The sequence below is a fragment of the Schistocerca piceifrons genome, chromosome 3, assembly GCF_021461385.2.
Source record: "Schistocerca piceifrons isolate TAMUIC-IGC-003096 chromosome 3, iqSchPice1.1, whole genome shotgun sequence".
Taxonomy (NCBI): Eukaryota; Metazoa; Arthropoda; class Insecta; order Orthoptera; family Acrididae; genus Schistocerca; species Schistocerca piceifrons.
This window is the reverse complement of record NC_060140.1, coordinates 685,326,785-685,349,846: the sequence shown is the minus strand read 5'-3', so window position 1 is coordinate 685,349,846 and position 23,062 is coordinate 685,326,785.

Here is a 23,062-nt window from a genome sequence, read left to right as displayed (position 1 = left end):
CGAATCCTGCCTCGGGCATGGATGTGTGTGATGTCCTTAGGTTGGTTAGGTTTAAGTAGTTCCAAATTCTAGGGGACTGATGACCTAAGATGTTAAGTCCCATAGTGCTCAGAGCCATTTTGAGCCACATTTTTCTCACTTTTCCTAAATGGCAATGATGATCATTCACTTTTACGCATAGACCTTGAAAGCCACTGTACAGAATATGAGGGATGGCATTTCATAACCGGTGTTAGTTACATTCTCTCTCACAAAACTCACGTATTCAGACTGAGTGAAATTGCTGTATGGCTCTAAAGGCTATCTAGTGTCTATAATCTTACACCTCATGTGAGTTATACGGTGGTGTCAGCGTATTTGTGTTACATCAAACGGAAGTTACCGAATTTCTTCTGTAATTCTGAGCATCCGTACTCCTGTCCCTTTCTCTCAACTTAAGGACCTGTGCTCTTCTGCAGCCGCGCTGGACTATCCGCTGCGTGAGAGATTCCCGGTAAATTTGAAGTAGGCAAGGGTAGAGCTCCACAATGTATTCCCTGTAAAATCTAACTGTAACTCCATTGACCCTTGCCAGTTAAATCGCTCTGAGTAGCTGTAATCGGTTTCCACCAACAGTGAACTTATATCAGTATACATCATTTGCGTGTCTGTGTGGAAGTCAAAATCTGACGTGGTAGCATCTTCGTGCTTGAACACATTTTTAAATCGAGAATTTAATGCTATGGCTTTTTGTCTGTTGCCTTCAGTTTCAGAACCTAACTTGTTTTTAGAGAGATCGGAAGGTTTGGATCGTTCGTTCGCTTTCCATATGAGGGCAAGTTGTTATGTTTTTCTGATACATTTGTCGCCGGGCTCTGACCGTGGAAGTTACTGATAGTTTATGGACAGCCCTTCTTAAGAATTCCTATTGAGATTACTCTTTCGTTTGCCTGCAGGTATTTCTTTCTCGAGACTGTAGTGGTCCCTGTTTTGGCGACATTATTCGAATGGTATCACTAAAGGTGTACCACTGCTATCCTTTTTTACAACGTTTCATACGTGTATATATAGACCGCGGTTTATGATGCCTTTGTGGATTTAACTAACTTGTTCTAAGCTTGTCGCACTTGATCTGAAAGTTCTCAGATCGTATCAGTTACAAAAAATGGTTCAAATGTCTCCGAGCACTATGGGACTTAACATCTGAGCTCATCAGTCCCCTAGGCTTAGAACAATGTAAACCTAACTAACCTAAGGACATCACACAGATCCATTCCCGAGGCAGGCTTCGAAACTGCTACCGTAGCAGCAGCGCGATTCCAGACTGAAGTGCCTAGAACCGCGCGGCCACAGCGGCCGGCCGTATCAGTTAGACCAAACACAAATACCATCTTAGGTTCCTTCATTATATTTTAGTCCTGTGATAACCACTTCTGAGGTTACATCACAGCCGCTAGTCCAATTCGAAAAGATTACGTCGGCTTGTAACGTCGGAGTGTAAAATACAGAAAGCCTCCTCCTGAACAGGAGGCGGCTAACCGCATGGCAGTGGGCGCTCACTGTTAAATACGGCGGTCCGATGTCATAATGTAGCGTAGGGGAAGTACAAACTGCATGCTGTCTTCAGAGGAAGGACCGTGTGATATGTCAACCGTAGCCTTAGACGCAATCGTACATACTCGTACTTATTGGCCTGTTTTTGAAGTGAAGATGCTTATTTGTAAATTCACGAAAAGCAACAATATGGCTGGCTTAGGACTTCCAAACCGAAGGTCAGACAATTATACATCACAGTACACGGCATCAGTGCAGGACAGCTATCTACAGTCATAATTCTAGACCTGGAGTGTTAGAGGACGATGCGTGATAAATTGCGTAATAAAACAAGTCTTGTAGACTCGTACAAAAACTTTCCTCATTATAAATTTCCACGTCGTCACAAATTTTCATCTACAGTTCCTTCGATCTTAGGACTTAAATTCTTCTGCGAGGAACATTTTTCAGCAGTGAAGAGAACGAAATACAGCGTGTTTCAGAAGTGATGGTCAATATTCGGGGATATGACAGGAATGACCATTTGAAACAAAAAAGTCAAGGAAACATGGGCTCTAAAACACATACCTTAAAAGCTATTAGGAATTCTTGGTCTTTGATACTGTGTAACAAAGCTCTTCTGCTCAAAGCTCTTTGCTTTCTATGTTTTGGGAAGTGGTAGTACGGACTAAAACAAGAAAAATGCTTAGTTAAGAGCTATGAGGACTTTTTCATCTTTGCTACTTTGAAACATAACTCTTCTGATGAACAAATGCTCATAACTTTTAAGGGATGCATTATAGAGCAAATGTTTACTGGACATTTTTTTGTTCTTTTGGTCCATATATTTCATAAACAGCCTTGAATCCTCTAAATTGTTGAACTAAACAATATTCCACACACAGAAATCGGTTTTCCTCAAAATGACCGATCAAGAGTCTCTTTCCCCCCAGTTTCAGGTAGGGAGGGTGGTAGGGGGGGGGATTACCAGAGGAGGAGAGGTTAATTAATTGATAATTTAATTAAGTAGTCAATCAAATTTATAAGAGTGAGAGGGGGGCGTATTCCAGTAACTCAGACCTGAAAGTGTACCTGCAGCAGCGAGAGGGGAGGGTGTTTGGGGCGGGAGAGGGGGAGGGGGTGAGGGGAACAATAGGTTTTCATGTCAGTCAAAAGAAAGCATCCTTTTAGAAGAACAATAGGTTAAGTACCTGTCAATCAAAGTATAACAATAGGTTTGCTCCTGAGTGCATACCTGCCCCTGATGTAGGCAACCTGCGCTAAATAAATGCACTGGTGCCCCCCTTTCCCCACTACTCTTAGACGAATAAGAAGGACTACTTTGGCTTCTCCAAGTCGTTCAAACTACTGGTCCACGCTTCCAAGCTAAAAGGTCAGTGCAGGAAAAGGAATGCCAACATGTGTAGCTGATGGAGACTACTAAATATGAAAATAAAATTAAAGCACCTTGCTCCAATCCTCTCTCCAGTTTCATTATGCTGTCGATACTGAAAAATTCAGCAGAATATTGGGCATGCTACTGCTGTATTAGTAATGATAATAATATGACTACAATATCGTAAATCGTAAATTAATGAAAGAGATGCAAGGTAGATGCATCTCTTTCAACGTATACCGATAAATTTGTTTTCTTGTACATTTTAGAAACTGATCCTTAGGGAACTTTGATGTAAGAAAAAGAAGAAACATCCTTTCAGTTAAAAGTTTCACAAAATTCTACATAATCCTTAATGTCATATGCAGTACTGGAAAAAAATCTGCTTGGCCCTACTATTGCTTGTTGTTCAACACTTTTCACTTCAGTAAATAATTATCTCTTCAGTCAAATTTTCCGTGATTAACGTTTGTTAACAGCAGTGGTATCCCACTGCACAGTAATTCGTGTAGCTGCGCTTCAGTTCTGTAATACGTCAGTAAGTTTAAACCTCATAGAAAGTTCCAGTTAGAATCACACGTTGTCGTCAGTTAAAATTTTTCTCATACCTGGAAACATTTTACATAGGTGACGTACGTCACTGGAATAGACTAAACTTTCTTAAAAGAAATGGTATAAGTTCTACAGTAAGATTACTCAACGGTACAAAGTGTGTAAGTAGGTTGTTTAGGTTTTTATGTTGTTAACGCCACGTGGCGCTCTATATGAAAATCACTGACTGTGCTGTGTGAAGGCTGTGGTTTGATTGCAATGTTCGAGTATATGCTATTGTAGCGTTGGGCAGTTGGCTGTTAACAGCGCGTAGCGTTGCGCAGTTGGAGGTGAGCAGCCAGCAGTGGTGGATGTGGGGAGAGAAATGGCGGAGTTTTGAGAGCGGATGATGTGGACAGAGACAGTAAATTTGTAAGACTGGATGTCATGAACTTCTATATATATTATGACCTTTGAACACTATTAAGGTAAATAAATTGTTTGTTCTCTATCAAAATCTTTCATTTGCTAATTACGCCTATCAGTAGTTAGTGCCTTCAGTAGTTAGAATCTTTTATTAAGCTGGTAGTAGTAGTGGCGCTCGCTGTATTGCAGTAGTTTAAGTAACGAAGATTTTTGTGAGGTAAGTGATTCATGAAAGGTAGAGGTTATTGTTAGTCAGGGCCATTCTTTTGTAGGGATTTTTGAAAGTCAGATTGCGTTGCGCTAAAAATATTGTGTGTCAGTTTAGTGTTGATCAGAATAGGTAAAGAGCGAAATGTCTGAGTACCTTCAGTTCTGCTCAGCTGTTTGAAAATCAAATAATGTAAGAGGTTTATCAGCACAGTAATTCATTAATTTTTCCAAGGGGTCGTTTCGAGTGTCACTGAACTGTCGCCATTGACGTTATACTGAGTGAATCCAAAAGAGTATCTCTGTCTTTCCAGAACGTGAAGTCACTGTCAGTTTTAAAGAATAGCTGCAAGTCTTTAGTTCTACTGCAGAATGTAGACACTTTCAAATGGTTCAAATGGCTATGAGCACTATGGGACTTAACATCTATTGTCATCAGTCCTCTAGAACTTAGAACTACTTAAACCTAACTGACCTAAGGACATCACACAACACCCAGTCATCACGAGGTAGAGAAAATCCTTGACCCCACCGGGAATCGAACCCGGGAACCCGGGCGCGTGAAGCGAGAACGCTACCGCACGACCACGAGCTGCAGACATAGACACTTTCACTGGATACTGTAGATACTTACTTATTTTCAAGGTGAGACCAAAATTTTACATTATTTTTAGAAAATTCTAGACCCCTGAGGATATCACTGGTATCACCTTCTGTCATCTTGTAACTCTAACGAGACGTCCATGTAGAGATGTTTATGTTCCTCGAAATGGATGGTTTATTGTATTCATCGCACTGTAACACTCTGCAAGTTAAGAACAGAACGTTCTTTTTCATGAGGAACAGAGTCAATAGCGGAGCTTCTTTGTGGTACAAAACTCTTGGTTTTTTTCTTGATGCAGGCTCCTTGTTTATAGAGAGAACTACATGGAGTTCATAGTCACTGTTACGTTTTAAATGGAATGTTGTGTTCTTTTTCATTCATCCATGCGTTCAGTTCATTCAGCTGGAAATGGCGACCAAGATTACTTTGTCGTTGCGATGGCAGTGACTGGAATATTCACTGAGAATCCAAGTTGTACGTAAAAGTTATGTTAGGAACGTATTCACTAGACTTTACATAACTAAATAGTTTGTATGGTAAAGGAGGATTTATGTTAATACAAACTGACAGCAGGTTTTACACGTAATTTTTAAGTCATAGACGCCTTTTTGTCTTAAAATTAAGGGTGAAATGATGCAAGCGAATTAAATGACGCTGCTCTTGATTTAGTGTACAAAAATATCCTGCTCAGTTAGGAACAAACTTGCAAAAATAAAGATCATCTGTAGGACATAGAAACATAGGCTAATAATGGACCTGTTTTTGCTATTAATTGGTAGCGAAATATGAAACCTAATGTAAGCCCATTGCAGAACCCTCGCTGCATTTCATCTTCTACATTGGCGTCTTTTGGGAACACTGTGAGATCTAGGAAAATAAAACAGAAAATATTTTTTACCACACAGTGGAGCTCAACAAAATTTTGATAGTAAGTCGCTGTGTTCAGTTGCTTGGTGACACTGGATATTTCTTCAAGGAAGCAAGCAGGACCAAGAGTCTGCATAATTTATTTTTAAAAAATATTTCGGTGATTTTTATGATTTTTTTAGTAAACTAAACACCCTGATAGGATACTGTTAGCTCGTCATTGACAAATTAAGAAGTGATAATTTCTACCATACCAAAGAATTCTTCACGAGTAAGTGTCATTCATTTATGGGCTGCTGTTGAAGAAGCAATATTGAACATATCTACTAAGGAATTAAACTTTGAACTAGAGACTATTTCACATTCACATTTTGCATTTCTGTGGAAAATATTCCCATAATTTTTGTATATTTAGTATGATTAATCGAGGATTCTCAAAAAGGATGATAGGTAAATCAGTTGGAGATCATTATCATTACCTACTGTAGATTTGTCCAAATTAATATTCGAAACAATAACTTCCCTACTACCTCACTGATTTTAATAAGAAGGCCCTCTTATAGTGAAATGAAAAGGCAGTGGAGCGTCATTACATGTTGATACCTGCTGTTTATAGCTAATTACATATTTGTATATAGAATGAAATTTTCACTCTACAGCGGAGTCTGCGTTGATATGAAACTTCCTGGCAGATTAAAACTGTGTGCCAGACCGAGACTCGAACTCGGGACCTTTGTCTTTCGCGGGCAAGTGCTCTACCAGCTGAACTACCCAAGCACAACTCAGGCCCCGTCCTCACAACCTTAATTCCGCCAGTACCTCGTCTCCTACCCTCCAAACTTCACAGAAGCTCTCCTGCGAACCTTGAAGATATATACTGTTTGTATATAATTTATAGGTAGCTGGAAGAGTATTTGGATAGAATACGCACTGTTTAGAAAAGAGAATAGAGAATGAGATACTGAAAGTAGTTTATAGGTCTTGTTGTTTTGGCAGCAAAATAACAGATAATGGCCGAAGCTGAGAGATATGAAAACAATATAGCGCATCAGTCGAGTTTCATACATCGATACTACCTGTATTTCACCAATATATGAAGTTTGTATCGACTGACATATATCTGTGTTGACACTTTGGGGAATCTCAATGATTGCAAAGATCGAGCCATTAGTTTTTTTTTTATTCTGTATGTTAAGTTGCATTTCCTTTATTTTGATTAGCTGGATGACTCTGCAGAATATTGGATGAGCAACAGCAGGCAAGGAGGGGAGACCGCTTGCGGGGAGTGGCCGAGTTTCTAGGGAAAAAGGGCCACTTCTAAGGGATGAGTCGCTCAGATTATGGGACAATAGTCTAACAGCTGGTCAGCAGGTAAACATCGGGAGCCGCGCTGTATTGTGTACTATGGCTCCAAGCATGTGTAATCAAAATCCCTTAAAACAAAAGCCGCTGCACTGTGCTGCTGGTGTCTCCTACTAAAAAGCTCAGTAAGCGGTATAAGGTCGCAAATTATTTTGCAAGTTGGTATCTCTGTTCGACAGCCTGGTGGTGTGGGTTTCACCAACAGGTCTTCAGAGAAAACTGAAGGAAGCTAGGCAGGTAGAAATATAGTTGTCTCACTGCTTACGAGGAATTGTTAGGTGGGAGTTATTGTTAAAATTCTGTTTCCTTCTCTTCCTCATGGGGTGGGGTTGGGATATGGCGTCATCTGGACACTGCTCCATGTGGAATGCATCTCTCTCTCTCTCTCTCTCTCTCTCTCTCTCTCTCTCTCGCAACTTGGGAAGGCAGCTCACTGGAGGACGAAAAAGCATCAGCTATGAGGGACTTAAGAACCAGCACTCAAACTTTTATACGCAGAAGGGTAGCTCATTAGGGACTTAAAAAATATGTGCTATCTGAGATACTGGAGCACAGTTAGTAAAATTCTTAATGCTTGATCTCTAAGCCATTTTCATTGGTGAAAGAGCAATTGTGTGAACTTCAAGCATAGCACGGAGGAAAAGTGAGATTTAGGGAGCTTCGGATCGAGATGCAGAAGAAGACAGACTAGTTTTGGGGGCGCGGAGGGGAACATATATGGCTAGAGGATGTGTCGACAGCTGTTCTGCTATCTCGAGAATTGACTCATCGCACAACCAATGATGAGTTGTTGCTGCCAGCAGACCGCAGTGGATGTAGGTCTTGTCATCCTGAGTCGTCCGTACTGGTGATAATAGATTGTAGTGTGAGTTACAACGTGAGGATTATGATAGGTGATATAGATTCGCTCATTTCCAACATGGTTAGACCATGTGATTCACTAACTTGTCTCATAGACGAGGTCTCATCCACGACCCAGTAGCTTTAGTTATTTGCATTTGGAATCCACACCTAGTGTCCTGCTATGATCAGGGCCATAATTATACGACCTGTTGCGATGATAGTCACACATTTTACCTGTTCCTTCAGAGCTTAGTAAAGCTGTCCTGATACTCTGTCAAATTGTTTCAATGTTCGATACTTGTCATCCCTTTTTTTCTGTTCTTATTTTTCATGTGAATGTGTAGCTTCCGTTTTCCTTCACACGTGTCCTTGTGAAGAACAGATGAAATTTAGGTCAATCTGCACCAATATTTTCAATACAGTAGTTATTTAACCTCCAGCTGTTAATGCTTAATGATTTTGTCATAAGTGACACCCACAATTCTTTTATGAGGCACAAATTTCCTCATTACACTGTCCGTTGCGAGGCAGACTCATTTCCGTACCTGAGTTCATGGAGAGCAATTCTGTCTCTCGGTGGGTCCAGCTGGAACAGATTATTATAATCGCTGAAAGGGTGGGTTGCTCAAGTCGACGTTTCGCAAGTACTTCTGAAAAAATATGAATATATTGTATAATATAAATGTAATTGTTTGCATCGATTGTAACAGTGTACTTAAGTGAAATGGGAATGATAAGCAGTGCAGAGAATAAGAGAACAGTAGTATGGTGGAAGAGAAGAATGCTTAGATCGAGTAACCAATGAGGAGGTACTGAAACGAATTGGGTAAAAAGAAATCTATTCTCCTCTCGTTTTAGTTAGGTATAATCTCCGTTTCAAGTCCACTTAAGGTTGCACTCCAGACAAACAGACACAGAAAAGACGTCCTAACACTTAAACTGAAATTAGACGTTCATCAATTCCTCTGACTCAGAAATGCTTTTCTTGCTATTGTCAATCTCCATTTTATATCCTCCTTCTACTTTGGCCATTACCAATTATCTTGATGCCGTAACAACTACGTTTAAAGTCTCATTTCCAAATCTCAGTATCGAATGATTTTCTTCGACTACATTCCATTAACTTTCTTTCACCTTTGTCCATGTCCATCTATTATTCTCGTTTCAAGATACCATCTGGTCCTTTCAACTGCACTTTCAGCTCTTTAGCCTTCTTTGACAAAATTAGAGTGTTAAATTGAACCACAAAGTTTTTGTTTTGTCTCCTCGAACTTTAATTCCCCTTCCCAATTTCTCCTTGCTTTCCTACACATTCTTGCAGGATGTGCAGATTGATTAATATTGGAGTTAAACTACAACATTGCCCCACCCCTCACCTACGGCTTCCGTTCGCCATCTATGGCTTCCCTACTCTTATTAATGCAGTGTTCTGGCTGCACAAGTTGTAAATAATCTTTCGTCCCTCTATTTTCTCTATGCTATGTACAGAGTTTGAAACAGGAAGCAGTGAAGCACAGTCTAAACGTAGGTTTGCCTTTATTCAAGTTTCGTATAGCATAGTGTGTTCCTATGTATCTCTGGAACCCAGACATATCTTCCCGGAGCTTGGCAGTAGGGTTTCTGCGTGGCTCTGGATTCAAGTTGAACTTTGAATTTTGTATTGCCTTCAGGGGTAGGGGCGAACGACATTTGACCCTTGACCTTGATCAAGATCATGTAACCATACAAGTCATGCATAATGTCATCAATGACCTTGAACTCACGTCGTCATGAGTGATGTCATCAGACTTATCGGTGGGAAGCTACTCCTTTCCACCTTTCTCTTGCCAATTAAAAATCCAAGATGGCAGAAATAGTCCACACGTGTTAGCGCGAAATTTAAAAACCCTTCCCCTGTCCCCTATCTCCAACCACTCACAGGTCAGGCCATCTTTGGTGCGAAAAACCCAAGATGCAACAATAGCGAAATGGTGTTAACAGATTTAAAACCTCCTCTCCTTATATGGAAACAGACCAGGTGTGCGCTTTATACCCCGTCTCCTCCTCTTTTTCCAACCAATCAGAGCATAAACTTAGAAAATGGCTCGATACATTAAGAAAAATTTACGTAACCTCACCTTGAAGGTCTCATTAGTTCCTAGAAAGTCAGAGACGTGCGTTATTTCTGGCATAAAAATTATGTCATGCGACATTACTTACGTAGTATAGTAAAGTAATGTCTCTGTCAAAGTTATCCATTATTTACCTGCACAAACATACTCCTGGATTAATACTGAAATGACTCCAAGTTCAAAGATATGTGTTTTATACTCAAATACGGTGACATGCAAACGGGCCGAATACGGCACTGCGTTCAGCAACGCCTGCATAAAACAGCTAGTGTCCGCGCAGGTGTTAGATCGGTTTCAGCTGCTACAATTGCAAGTTATCAAGAGTTAAGACAGTTTGAACGTGGTGTTATAGTCGGCGCGCGAATTATGGGACACAGCATCTTCGACGTAGCTATGAAGTGGGGATTTTCCCGTACGAGCAGTTCACGAGTGTACCGTAAATATCAGGAATCCGGTAAAACATTGAATCTCCGAGATCGCTGCGGCCTGAGAAAGATTCTGCGACAACGAAACCTACGACGACTGAAGAGAATCGTTCACGGTGACAGAAGTGCAAACCTTCTAACAATTGCTGGAGATTTCAGTGCCAGGCCATCAACAAGTATCAGCGTGCGAACCATTGAACGAAACATCATAGATATGGGCCTTCGGAGCCGAAGGCCATCTTGTGTAATCTTCATGACTGCACGACATAAAGCTTTACACATCGACATTGGACTGTTGATGACTGGAAAAATGTTGCGTGGTCGGACGAGTCTCGTTTCAAACTGTATTGCGCAGATGGGCGTGTACGTGTATGGAGACAACCTCATGAATACATGGAAAGTGAATGTCAGCAGCGAAATGTTGAAGCTAGTGGAGGCTCTGTAATGGAACGTGGCGTGTGCAGTTGGAGTGATATGGGACCCCTGATAGATCTACATACGACTCAGACAGGTGACACGTACGTAAGCATCCTGCCTGATCACCTGCGTCCATTCATGTCCATTGTGCATTCCTACGGACTTGGGCAATTCCAGTAGGACAATGCGACAGCCCACGCGTCCAGAATTGCTACAGGGTAGCTTTCCTGAGTTTAAATATTTTCGCTGCCCACCAAAATCCCCAGACATGAACATTGTTGAGCATATCCGGGATGCCTTGCCTGTTCAGGGAAGAGATCTCCACCCCCTTGTACTCTTGCGGATTTATGGACAGCCCAGCAGGATTCATGGTATCAGTTACCTCCAGCTTTACTTCAGAGATTAGTCAGTCCATGCCACGTGGGGCTGAGGGCATTTCTGGGTGCTCGTGGGGACCTTACACGACATTAGTCAGGTGTACCAGTTTCTTTGGCTCTTCAGCGTACCTACGAGGGTTGGAATTTTGATAGTGGCAATTATTTATTTACAGCTCGTACAAAGCAGATACGTGTTTCAAAGTTTTATTGACCTTCAACGTAGTCACCAGCATTAAGCCGTTGCTATCGATGAAGTCGTAGGATACTCTTAGCAGTGCCAGTTGTGTTGACAGTTCGAGCGGTGCGGTCTATTGCCCGACGAATTCGTATCAGTTCTGAAGCGAATGCCGTGAAGCGTTTCCTTCAGTTTAGAAATTGAGTTGAACTCACGAGGGCTTATGTCAGGGTAGTGCAGTAGGTGGTATAGCTCTTAGCAGCCCCATCAGTCAAGCAAATCAGTAACAGCTTGCACTGTACGTGCTTGAGCATTGTCCTGCAAAATAATGGTAAGGTCCGGCAGAAAGTATCATCACTTCTGTCTCTAAGCTGTTCATTTTTAGAACACCTGCTGGTGACTACTTTGAAGGTCAGTAAAACTTGGAAACACGTACCTATTTTGTACGAGCTGTGAATAAATAGTAGCCACTATTAAAGTTCCAACCCTCATATATACACATACATATCTCTCTACTTAAATTGTCAAAATATGGCACATGTGGCGATCTCTTGTAATCCTTTCCCTCTCCCTCCACTTCCCTGTTCTATATATACCGGGCGATCAAAAAGTCAGTATAAATTTGAAAACTGAATAAATCACGGATTAATGTAGATAGAGAGGTACAAATTGACACACATGCTTGCAATGACATGGGGTTTTATTAGAAGCAAAAAAATACAAAAGTTCACAAAATGTCTGACAGATGGCGCTTCATCTGATCAGAACAGCAATAATTAGCATAACAAAGTAAGACAAAGTTAAGATGATGTTCTTTACAGGAAATGCTCAATATGTTCACCATCATTCCACAACAATAGCTGCAGTCGAGGAATAATGTTGTGAACAGGACTGTATAGCATGTCCGGAGTTATGGTGAGGCATTGGCGTCGGATGTTGTCTTTCAGCATCCCTAGAGATGTCGGTCGATCACGATACACACACGATCATCACCAAACGACGCGCGCAAGAGATCTTTCGGGCGTCTAGCAATATTTTTTTGGTTCTAATAAAACCTCATGTCATTCCAAGCATGTGTGTCAATTTTTACCTCTCTATGTACATTATTCCGTGGTTTATTAAGTTTTCAAATTTATACTGACTTTTTGATCACCTGGTATATATATACCATTTCTCACAACATCAAAAGGAAGTACATCGACTTTTCTGTGTGATGAGCAGAAAAATTATAAATATTCAGATCGGTCAAGCAAAGCATACACATGTCACTGCAGCTGTGAGGCAGATAAAACACAGTGCAGAAACCGGTATCTCCACACATCTCAGCTATAATGGTAAAATGCAGCAGGGTTTAGAGATATAGACAATTACTAACATTGTGTCGAAACGGACTATAGAGCAATAGTAAGGAAAACTGAAACAGACTAAACTACATATAAAATTTATTATAAAGGAAATTATTTTTTCACACACTGTTCATTACATTCAATGTGTTTCCATCTAATTGCAATTTTTATAACATTCTCATTGCATTTTTTAAGTATTGACACTTAGAAGAAAATAAAATTACAATGAATCGCTAATTTTTTCATCGAGGAAAGGTGATATTCACCTAAAGTTAAGACTTACTGCCATTTACAGTTTTACAGGATTTTACATTATTTACAATCATTGCCATTGTTAATACGGTAATTACCTCAAGCCACTCTGCTGACCTTATGAGGAAGTATCTAACGTTTATCTCCTTGTGCAGATAAAGCAAGTCTATGATGTCTAATAGTAGCAACAAAATGATGCTTGGAGTTAATTATGTACCGCACACTCGATTTTTAAGAGTCATTTGACAAACATTTTCCGGTCAGTGTTTTGCCGATGAACTTTTCACGCCTCTCGTTCTATGCATTACGCACTCTTAGTTTCGAGAGCATACACTTTTGCACTCAGCCCAATGAATTCAATAATTGTCACTGCTGACAATTCGTATTCCATTTGACCCACTTTCTTATTGTTTACACTTCGCATGTTATAAATGTTGTCAGGGTACGTCCAAGTTTTGAGTCACCTGTGCAAATCACTACTATTGATGTGCATGTATAATGTATTAAGCTATCTGTGTTGGTGCAAGACATGTAGTCATAACGAAAATATAAAAGGAGTTTCTTAGTCATTTCTGTAATGGCCATGCCTATGGCTGTAGGGTTCTCGAAAACAAATTTGAGTCTGCTCATTTATGTCACAGCTAAATTTACATTAGATGTGGTGATGTACTCGAAACTGGACCTTATGATCCAAGTAGCTACCGAGCGAGGTGGCGCAGTGGTTAGCACACTGGACTCGCATTCGGGAGGACGACGGTTCAATCCCGTCTCCGGCCATCCTGATTTAGGTTTTCCGTTTCAGGCAAATGCCGGGATGGTTCCTTTGAAAGGGCACGGCCGATTTCCTTCCCAGTCCTTCCCTAACCCGAGCTTGCGCTCCGTCTCTAATGACCTCGTCGTCGACGGGACGTTAAACACTAACCACCACCACCACCACCACCACCACCATCCAAGTAGCTGCTGTATATCTCCCTCCCCAATACACTACGTTTCACGTCGCTCATATTTCGCACATTTTGAATAGTTTTTCCGAAAACGCTATTGTTCATAAATGAGAAATACTTTGTTTCAAATTCGTTCCTTTTATTCGTGCATAGCTCAGCATTGATATCTTCTTACTTTATCATCCAGGTCGACTGATGTAATGAAAATATGCAGTGAATTCTGCGGAGAATAATTTTATTCTTGAGACACTGCTTTAAATTTCTGTAACGGATTACATAATTTTTCTTATTGTACAATGCTGAAATGAGTTCCTTGGGAATGCCAGGCTTGTTGACTCTAGGTGGTAGCACAATTTTTCCCACACATAAAGGCAGATCACAAAGAAGATTTTCAGGGAACTCTAGATCTACTTCTAGGATTTAGCCCACATTCGAATCATCAGGTACGCTGACCACATCAATACCCTCGACAGGCATTCATAAAAACTCAAGTGTTTGCTAGGAGTTGCATCCTGACCCAGCTGTATGGACTGTTAACGTCGACGTATATATCATTCATCGTTACTTGTATCACACTCAGCCATGTACCCTGTTCTTTGCAACTACATGTCTATGGGAGCACTGAACAATACCATTTCTGATGCACGCTCAACAAATTGCAGTTGCTCATTACTGGTAATAAGCTCTAATTTTTTTACAGGTTTTCAGAAACGCACACTACGCCTAAACAGATGTCATATAAGAGCCGGGTTCTAATTCATACGATTTGAGATAATGTGCTTGGAAGTTTCCAAAATAGCTCTTGAGAAGCAAGATGTCACTTTTTAAATGTAAGTCGAGTACTCTCCCAAGGTCTTGCAATCAGATAAGCTCCAAACTTTGTATGCTCTTTGGTAACCCTGTTCTTTTATTGATGGCTCATCACTCAGCAAGTTTTTGAAGATCTCAATCGGTACTATTTCTCCGTCAAACGGATTTGTCAGTTATATTCTTGTGGCGAAAAATGCCTTTCTTGTTTATTAAATTAAACTACTTGCTATTGGGGACGCGCTGTCTTGTTATCTTCAGCTCTTTGGATTTTAAACATGAGGTCAATTTTTCCTGAGAGCACGCCACACAGCTGAAGGAATCTATAAAGCAAAATTTTATGTCACCACGATATCTCACAGCTAGAGATTTAGTAAAAATTTTGTGTTTTTCCACATTCTCTGCAATCACAGAAACATGACCTGGATTTATTAGAGCAGCTTCTTCCATTCGTTCGAAGATGTTCATGGTTATGAAATGTGCACCATAATTCGTTAGATTGTGAAACACAGCGGGCACCGTAAAATTGGGCATATAATTTACGTTACAGCTATCATGTATAACACTACGAAATCTGTCTGTAAAAAGGCAAAGATGCTCGTGTTTCTCATCTGTATTCCTGAAGTGTTATTCGTAGATGTGACAAATTTCTGCTGATAGAAATGCCTCCTCCTCCTCGGTGCTATTAATCATCTGCCTGTGCTGCAACAGGTAATTTTTTATTCGCTCAGCAATCTGATAAAGCCGATTGGTAAACCACTCCATGCAGTCTGCACGCCGTTACGGTTGAAACTCTGTATGTTCGTCACTGTGAAAGCCACGCACATAGAGAGCTGTACTACGCATTTTACACACATGAATTTCATTACTAACACTTGGTTACAGCAAGCACTAGATGTCTGTGTATGTGAGAAATGGTAATTTTAATCGTTTTCTATACGACTCGAATTTAATGAACTGTTTCCGTGCTTGTGGCATGCTACTTTTCACTGCTTTACCTGTGAACAGTCAACTAAATGCACTGCTAACTTTTGTTTAGAATGAAAGTAGCAAAAATGGCGTTCACATACTTCAATTCAATATTGGTGAGAGGTAATAGTACTGAACCCTAAAGTTACTACTGGTTCACCAAAGGTTATTAATCTCAATCAATACAAAAAATGTAGATTGGAAGTAGGTGCCAAGGAGTAACTGGTGAAATTACACACGATTTTGAATAACACTTTTTATTCAAATTTGGTGCGAGACTTTACGATATTTAAAAAATAACCAACAATAATTTAACAAATAAGTCACAATTTACGAAAGGAAAGGACTTTTAAATTATTAAATTATTATAAAAAATTTCACGCCAGTAAAAGGCAAGTACAGGCAATCAATTTAACATATACAACGCGACGCTGTATAATATTTCAAGCTCAGCTAAATTACAGGTGAATTTCACTCCATTCATTAAATGGCGTAGAACCTGTCTGCAACATATAAAGACAATCCTGTTTACAAAAGTTCTCAAAACAGAAAAACCAAAACGCATGAGTCATGCCCAAGGGGGGACACTCACAGTTAATAGCATTAACATTTCCAAAATATATAAAAACAAATTTTACAAATTTCTGCCAGTTAACTTACGGCAAACACACACGCTCGACAGGTAGGACTTGCGAACTTTTACAACATTCTCCTTTCAAGGCAACAATTTCTACCCGTAATGAAATGGCGAACTTTTGCATGGCAAGTAAACACACTAATAACCAACTACCTGTATAAAACACATAAGCACGTTGAGTAACAGCCTTAAAAGGTATTGAATTGGAAAAACACACAACAGTTTTTGCTGACTAGAAACAATATAAAAAAATCCACTACGGCGTACATTAACAACCTTGCTTACCTCTAGCCAAATATACATAAACACAAATTTATGTAAGTTACAGCTTCCAGATGAGCAGGAATTCGTTATGCAATTGACTAGTTCTTATCACGAAGCAAAATGAACTTTTCTTCTTTCTTAGAGTATCTTTTGCACATGAGTCTAGTAATACTAGTTATGGCAGGCGAAAGAATGGATCAGGTCTTAGTGCCTTGCATTTTAAACAGTACAGCCATTGGTGCCTTTCACAGACATGGCAGAGTCTAACAGTCGAATAAACCCGTAGGTAAGCTGGGAGGGGAAAGAAGCAATCCGAACCACAGATTTACTCTGACTCCCCCCCTTTCTTCCTCAAAAGGGGACAAACGGACCACCCTTTCTAATATTACCACTCTCCCGCAGGTGGGCAGACGAGAATGATTGGCGGGAAACTCCCCAAAAAATACGGTTGGTATAATCAACAAAAATAAGTAAATTGAATTCAATTAATCTGTCAACAATCAATACTCAACTTCTGGTGCGTAACGACTCCCAGGACTGAACCAACGCAGCACCTCCAAATGCTCTGCCGAGCCGCCCGCTGCCAGCCGTTTCAACGGACGCAGGAAGGCGCGCCGCTTTTCAGAACCTCCTCGCCGGTCGACAGAATACGGCCGAACTGTAGATTAGGCCCCTTTCGGACCCAAGCTCAGGAAGATTCCCTTCGCGACGAGCAGTTAACGCCCCATACCACGGAGCCGCTGCTCGCGTCGCTTACGCTGATGCCGCGTTCTGCGTGCTGTCCCTCTAGCACCGGCAGAGAAGTCGCTTCTTGATGCCCCGACTGCCAACTCTCTACGAGAGCCCATACAGTCACTTCTTAAACCCACGCGAACAGCCCACTTTTCTCCTTTCCCGCTAGACGGTGGCAGCGAAGCCTTCAATTGTGACAACGGCGCCACCGCCAGAAAACGGAGGGCGACTGCTTCACGCTACGCGTTTTTCAAAGCTAACTTTACTACGGCTTAAGTACTTCACACTATTCTTGAAAGATTTTTAATACATAAAATGTATTAAACTTCTGCGTTTGAAAAAGGTAGCATTAAGAGCTTCACGTGCTTCTCATGTCTGTGGTGTTTCGGGACGTGCAGTGGAACCACTTGAAACCTTTTTTCCTTCGTACTCCTCTTCTGTTCCTGCTATAATGGTCCACTCATGCTCAGAGTACTGTATGCCATACACATCAACAGAGACATTTGCATTATTGTTCTCAAATACTTCCACTTGAATCAGTTCAGTAGGAAAAAAACACAGAAAATTTAAAGCATCTGAATAAAAGAGGTATTTGGAGATTTGGCTCACATTATCATGTGCTGGGTACAAACCAGCTATAATTGACAATTTGAAGTAATGATCGTTGTTCTTTGAATCCTCATTTACAGCAGATTTTTTCTACAATTATTGTTGGTAATTTTCTGTGCATTTCTTTAAATTTGTGTTAATGCCAAGTTTCACGATTTGTTTTAAAGCCCATCCGGAACCTGGAAAGTCCCAATTTTTTTTCTCTACGCTTGTTGAATAACATTCACTGATGTCGTCAAAGGGTGACAGAGGCGTGTTCTTGATGTTCGTATACATATCTCTAATTTTACCAGACTTCAGCAAAAGGAACTGACAGAGAAATGAGCATTTGTCTTAACTGACCCATTCACCTCCAACACTTCATTGACGAAAACTGGGAAATGTGCGAAAGAAATACTTTGGGACCTCTGTAGCCGTCATGATCGATTATTACGACAGGGCGTATTCGATTTTCAAAAGCTGAATCCGCATAAACGTATTCTAGAGTTTTATCGCGGATTTAACACGCATTGTGGATGACTCACCCATCATTTATGATTATGCTCGTATATAATGTACAACTTCACTTGGTCTGATGCTGAAGAGATCAAGACGATGACGAGGTCGACGGACGGTGTCCAAAAGTGTTGAAGTGGTCGTCCGCTGCAGGTCGATCAGACCACTGCTCGCTCGGGAGGACCACAGATTGTGTAACATTAAATGAGAAACAACATGTATTCATATATATCGCAAACGAAATGTGTGAATGATGTTATGCAGAAGATAACGAAATATATTTTTCCTTGAATTTCTTATTCCAAAATACTTTGGTGCAGGAACTCCAAATCTTTCCTTTCTTCCAGCTGCTTCCCAAAGATAAAGGAGAAATGACTTCTGGGAGATGCAGTTCTGCCTTTTATGGCATCTGAATACTTCCAAATACTTCTTGCTGCTTAGTCACTGTTCATCTCATCTCGTGTGCTCGATCAGGAGGAACGTAGATTCTGTAACATTAAATGAGGAAACGTATATTTCTGTAGATATGACAAAGAAAAATGCAGTCATAGATACGTCTAATAAAAAGTTGTAATAACAGTCTGGATAAACAGAAGTATGTGTACACTTTTTATATGTCGAATTTCCGACTAAGCTCTGTCCTTTCGCAAATGATCTCAGAATGTTGACTGTCTAATGACTCACCATCAACTAACAGCCTCTGCAGTAAGTGAGTCTTCCTGCTTTTATACCTAAATCTCCCTGTTGAGATAGCAGTCATTTATTACCTCGTGTCACGAATCAGGGACTGCACTATCACATCCCACAAACGCCATTTTTCACAAACACATGTATGAGGACAAAGTTCACCCTAAGCATGCTGATGTAAGAAACAGGCAAGTTGAGTGTTATGCCCACAGGTTTCTGCTAGGACTCGTCACCCGTCTGCAGAAACCTCCAGCCTCTCTCTCTCTAGAAGCAGATGTGTTCTGTGTGAAATTGAAAATAAATAATAAAAATAAACAGTAAGGAAATACAATAATTTTTATGACAACAATATTTATTTGTATTATCGTGCATGTTGAGACTTTCTCAGAAAAGAAAGAATCTGGAGGTGTTTCGCGTAAAAAATCTACATCCACATCCATCCTCATCCACGTAGATCCTCTGCAAGTCACCGGTCACCATACGGTACGTGGCCGAGGGAACCCCTTTCTGTTCCACTCGAAAATAGAGCGAGGGTAAAACGACTGTCAGTATGCCTGTGTATGAGCCCTAATTTTTCGTATCTTACCTTCGTGGTCCTTTAACGCAATGTAAGTTGGCGGCTGCAGAATCATTCGGCAGTCAGGTTCAAAAGCTGTTCTCTAAATTTAGACAATAGTGTTCCTAGAAACGAACGTTGCCTTCCCTACAGAGATTCCCATCTGAGTTTCCGAAGCATCTCAGTAACACTCAAGTGTTCTTCGAATTTACCGGTAACAAATGTAGCAGCCCGCCTCTGATTTGGTTCGATGTCCTCCTTCAATACGACAGGGTACGGATCCCAAACAGTCCAGCAGTATTGAAGAACAAGTCGCACCAACGTCCTATATGCGGTCTCCTTTGGAGATGAACCATACTTTCCTCAAATTCTCCCAATAAATGGAAGCCGATCATTCGCTCTCCCTACCACAGTTCTCCTATGCTCGTTGCATTTCATATTGTTTTGTAACGTTACGCTCAGATATTTGTATCCGAACATTACAGGTTCTCGCCCGCATCTCGTGGTCGTGCGGTAGCGTTCTCGCTTCCTACGCCCGGGTTCCCGGGTTCGATTCCCGGCGGGGTCAGGGATTTTCTCTGCCTCGTGATGGCTGGGTGTTGTGTGATGTCCTTAGGTTAGTTAGGTTTAAGTAGTTTTAAGTTCTAGGGGACTGATGACCTAAGATGTTAAGTCCCATAGTGCTCAGAGCCATTTGAGCCATTACAGGTTCCTTTTCCCTACTCATCCGCATTAACTTACATTTTCCACACTTAGTGCTGTCTGCCACTCATCACACCAACTAAAAATTTTGTCTAAGTTATTGTATCTTCCTAAAGTCATTCAACTTCGACACCTTACTGTACACCACGGCATCATCAGCTACCAACCACAGACTGCTGCCCACCCCGTTCGCCAAATCATTCATGTGTATAGAGAACAACAATGGTCATATCTTACTTCCCTGGAGCACTCTAGAAGGTTCCCTTGACTCTGATGAACATTTAAAGTCGAGGACAACGTACTGGGATTCTTGTAATAAATTTAGAAGGAAATTCCCCGAAATTTATTGTGATTAACATCCTGCGCATGCGAATTTAAAAGAAAATCAGGGCGAAAGTTTAATTTTTATTTGCAGAAATTATATTAATTCTGAGGAGAACAACGAGTCCATCAGGAGCACATTTGAAAAAATGTTTTTGCCCATAACGGCGAGTGTAGATGTATATATGAGACGCACTTCTTGTTTGATTGTTGAGCGAGTAACAGTGTAGCAGAGCTCCCTGGATAGAGACTGCAACTACTGTGTTCGGATGCAGGCTGAGTTGGCATCCCTTCGCTCCCAGCTTCAGGCAGTGTTGGCTTCGGTCACACAGCTTGAGGCTGTTGCCAATGAGCATCACTGTGGGGGTCCGGATGGGGGTTTGTCGGGGACAGCCAGCTCGTCCCACGCATCCCCCGATTGGACTACGACTGTTGACCAGTCTCATTTGGTGTGATTGTGAATGAATCCACTGTCTTGTACACTGGTAATCTGCTCCTCCTGTAATATCTTCTGCGACGGTACGGCATGGCTGTGTGCTTCGTGCGGCTGCGTCGAGTCGAATGAACCTGCAGCTGCCTCAGAACAGGATGTACTTCCTGTCCCCCACTAGCGCGCACAGCACCAGCGCACCTTAGGCCGGTATTACACTATCAAATTTCTTTGTCAAAGATTTGATCAAAGATGTGATCCAATATTCCGTCCAATATATTTGACAAAGATCTTTGACGGAGCGCTAGAAGGGGTATTACACTGTCATCAAATTTTTCGTCAAAGTTCAAGATGGCTGACAACAACTTGTTATTAACCGCAGCAGTTCTACGTACTCCAATTGCATTGTGTGCACATGCGGAAAAGAAGTGGGAGGAAAAAATGGAACCATACATACGAGGTTGACAGTCTTAAAAGTCCTGGGATTACAACTTGATAATAAATTCAGTTGGGAGGAGCACACCACAGAACTGCAGAAAGGCCTTAACAAATCTGTATTTGCAATTCGAGTGTTAGCAGACATAGGCAACATAAAAATGAAAAAGCTTGCATACTTTCATTCCATAATGTCGTATGGGATAATACACTCCTGGAAATTGAAATAAGAACACCGTGAATTCATTGTTCCAGGAAGGGGAAACTTTATTGACACATTCCTGGGGTCAGATACATCACATGATCACACTGACAGAACCACAGGCACATAGACACAGGCAACAGAGCATGCACAATGTCGGCACTAGTACAGTGTATGTCCACATTTCGCAGCCATGCAGGCTGCTATTCTCCCATGGAGACGATCGTAGAGATGCTGGATGTAGTCCTGTGGAACGGCTTGCCATGCCATTTCCACCTGGCGCCTCAGTTGGACCAGCGTTCGTGCTGGACGTGCAGACCGCGTGAGACGACGCTTCATCCAGTCCCAAACATGCTCAATGGGGGACAGATCCGGAGATCTTGCTGGTCAGGGTAGTTGACTTACACCTTCTAGAGCACGTTGGGTGGCACGGGATACATGGGGACGTGCATTGTCCTGTTGGAACAGCAAGTTCCCTTGCCGGTCTAGGAATGGTAGAACGATGGGTTCGATGACGGTTTGGATGTACCGTGCACTATGTGCACTATTCAGTGTCCCCTCGACGATCACCAGTGGTGTACGGCCAGTGTAGGAGATCGCTCCCCACACCATGATGCCGGGTGTTGGCCCTGTGTGCCTCGGTCGTATGCAGTCCTGATTGTGGCGCTCACCTGCACGGCGCCAAACACGCATACGACCATCATTGGCACCAAGGCAGAAGCGACTCTCATCGCTGAAGACGACACGTCTCCATTCGTCCCTCCATTCACGCCTGTCGCGACACCACTGGAGGCGGGCTGCACGATGTTGGGGCGTGAGCGGAAGACGGCCTAACGGTGTGCGGGACCGTAGCCCAGCTTCATGGAGACGGTTGCGGAAGGTCCTCGCCGATACCCCAGGAGCAACAGTGTCCCTAATTTGCTGGGAAGTGGCGGTGCGGTCCCCTACGGCACTGCGTAGGATCCTACGGTCTTGGCGTGCATCCGTGCGTCGCTGCGGTCCGGTCCCAGGTCGACGGGCACGTGCACCTTCCGCCGACCACTGGCGACAACATCGATGTACTGTGGAGACCTCACGCCCCACGTGTTGAGCAATTCGGCGGTACGTCCACCCGGCCTCCCGCATGCCCACAATACGCCCTCGCTCAAAGTCCGTCAACTGCACATACGGTTCACGTCCACGCTGTCGCGGCATGCTACCAGTGTTAAAGACTGCGATGGAGCTCCGTATCCCACGGCAAACTAGCTGACACTAACGGCGGCGGTGCACAAATGCTGCGCAGCTAGCGCCATTCGACGGCCAACACCGCGGTTCCTGGTGTGTCCGCTGTGCCGTGCGTGTGATCATTGCTTGTACAGCCCTCTCGCAGTGTCCGGAGCAAGTATGGTGGGTCTGACACACCGGTGTCAATGTGTTCTTTT